Genomic DNA, 3,018 nt, shown 5'->3' with positions numbered 1-3,018 from the left:
ACACACACACACACACACCTGCCGCAGGCCGGCCGATCTGGGCCTCCCTCAACCCGCAGGAGAAACAGGGTCCTAGTCAGGTCTACAAAGTGTAGGCGAAGAAATGATGGCAGAGACGACACATGAAGTACAGGATCTGAATGTATTTCTTAAAAATGGCATCAGACTTTTACAGTCATTGCAAAAGACTGATGGTAAATCTGGCAGCTCAGCAGTTAAGGTACATCTGAGGCCATCTAAAACACACAGGGTCTAAAGCAGGAGCTATCTCCTCTAAACTGGTGCTGCATCCCCCAGGCCCAAGTGCTCTGGGTCCGGGGGACTGCGGATTGCATGAATCTGAGTCCTAGCCCATCTAAGTTCTAGTGCGAGTCCTTCTGCGAGTCCAAGTGTTAGTCCTGCATGCGAGTCCAAGTCCTAGTCCTCTCCTTTGGACCAAGTGAAAAGAAGGCTTAAGTAGCATACAGCAAGCAGGGCAGATGACAAGAGTCACATAGGCAGATGATACATCAAGGTCAGTGATCTTACTGACCAAGATCATGTATCCAGTTGTGAAGCGGGCAGAAGAGCAATGGTGCCCCTCCCTGCTGGGGCCAATTTGGTATTACTATACTAATTCTCTGGTTCTGCTAGAAGCAAGGACTAGGAGGTTTTAATCTAACACTTCTAGCTAATGTCTTTGGGTGGAAGCCCTTTATTACTCTCTAGTATGTAAAACATTTCTAACTATTATGAACTGTCTATTGCTCTAAGGAATGTGCTTGACCTCTGTTGCTAGCTGTGGCGGGCCAGATTCCTTGAGAGAAATTCCAAGTTATGGACAGCTTGGTGTTAAACTAGGATAGGTTGGTAACATTGTGTTGGCCAGGAAACAATGTCCAATCTTAGCCATTTACGAATCATTTCTTGGGGTACCTTTATGCGTAAATAAGAAGGCGTGTTGGCGATTGGAAAGACTGATCTGGAACACGTCTGAGTTAGGAGATACCAGCGACTGTCTGAATATCCAGGAGGCACAGAACTCCTTTTGGATCCTTATTGCCTCTAATCCTAATCAGGCTTTTACCCCCGATATTTTGGATATGACTGGAGTAGACGAGTGTGCGTGGCATACACCCCTGTATATTTTACTCACACAACAAATAGTCAAATTATTTCTATAGTGTTATAAGATATAATCTCAGAAAAAAATCACTTACACATTTCTGTATATTAACAGTATCTAACAGTGAATGAAAATTAAAATCTCCAATTATAATAGCATTACAAGAGTATTCAATTCATATTTATTAATATAATATATTCCTAATAATATACTATGTAGTAGTAACATATTTATACACATATGTATATATACATGTAATAACAATTAAGAGACCATGAAGGCTGGGAGTGTGTGGAAGGAGGAAAAGGAAGGGAGAAATTGTCTAATTGTATTATAATCTCAAAAATAAAATCTTAAAAATGGATAAATTGGATGTGTGTGTATGTGTGCGTGTGTATGTGTGTGTATGTTCCCTGGGCTCTTCTTTTGTGTGTAAGGCTGAGCATACACATCTGAAGCACATGTATGTGGAGGTCAGAGTACAATCTCAAGTGACATTCCTAAGGAGTCATCCTCTGTTTTTGGACAGGTTTTCTGGTTGGCTTGGAACTTGCTGATAAGCCCAGGTTGGCTAGCTGGTAAGTCCCAGAGACCCTCCTTTTTCTGCCTCACCAATGCCGGGATTGCAAATGCCTGCTAACACTCATGGCTTTTTATGTGGATTTTAGGGATTTGACTTAGATTCTAATTCATGTTTGGTTCAGCATACACTTAAAGACTGAGCTATATCCTTATTCGAAGAATAAAATATTTAGAAAGAAATTTTCCAAGAAAGAAAAAGAAAAGGAAACTTAAAACTAGTATATATTGGTAATAGAAACCAAACAAGATACAACAGAATGCAAAGGCTTTTTGTGCTTATATGTAAGATGAATTAATGTTGACATATTTCTAACTCTCAAAGCAGTCTATGACTTTAGTTCAGTTGTTGTCAAAATGAATCCTTACATTTAGAGTGAAAGTATCTTTCAGAAATGTGCCAGAATTATATATATAATGTGGAAAGGACAGATTTCTCCTTCTCCCCACCAGAAAAGCCAGTGTGAGAAGAAATAAGTATCCACATGTAAAAACAAAACAAATAATTTGAAGGTAGGCTATATCCTGTATCAACTTTAACAATTGTTTACAAAACTATTAAAGATATAGATGCTAAACTGGAAGCTACAACATCCTCAGAACAGACAGTAGATAAGAGAAAGAAGTCTAGCTGTTTTTATACACTAGAGTATAGGTAACAGTTAAATACTGCAAAATTCACAATGCCACTTGAAAAATGATTGCATCCTTTTCACCATGAAAGGATGATAGGGAAACTTAATGTAATTTAAAAATTATGGAATTTAAGTATGTATCAAAATATCATAGGCAACCAATTAACATTTATACTATGTAAATGGGTTCATTTAAAATTTAAGCAAAATCTTCAGGAGCTAGGATTTGACATTCCTTTTGGGGAACAACACAAAATCACAGAGTACAAATGTGAAAATATATGTCAGACCAAAAAGCTGTCTAGGGAACAAACCATCATAGTAAAAAAATAACATACAGAGTCAAAAACTGTGCTTGTAAACTATGTATTTGGCAAGGACTTAAATATTGGCACTGTATCGGAAACACCCACTGCAATTAACATAACCTGCTTTTCTGCATGTGTGTGTATGCTTATAATAAAAAACAGGAGAAGTGGAGGGTTGAGGAAGATTAGGAGGATAAGGACATCTTCAGCTATGTGGTAAGTTTTAGTTCAATCTGGGTTACTCGAGTTTATGTCTCAAAAACAAACAAATAGGGGGCCGGCAAGATGGCTCAGCAGGTAAGAGCACTGACCGCTCTTCCGACGGTCCTGAGTTCAATTCCCAGCAACCACATGATGGCTCACAACCACCTGTAATGAGATCTGATGCCCT

The sequence above is a fragment of the Mastomys coucha genome, chromosome X (genome assembly GCF_008632895.1).
Source record: "Mastomys coucha isolate ucsf_1 chromosome X, UCSF_Mcou_1, whole genome shotgun sequence".
NCBI lineage: Eukaryota > Metazoa > Chordata > Mammalia > Rodentia > Muridae > Mastomys > Mastomys coucha.
This window is presented reverse-complemented; position numbering follows the sequence as displayed.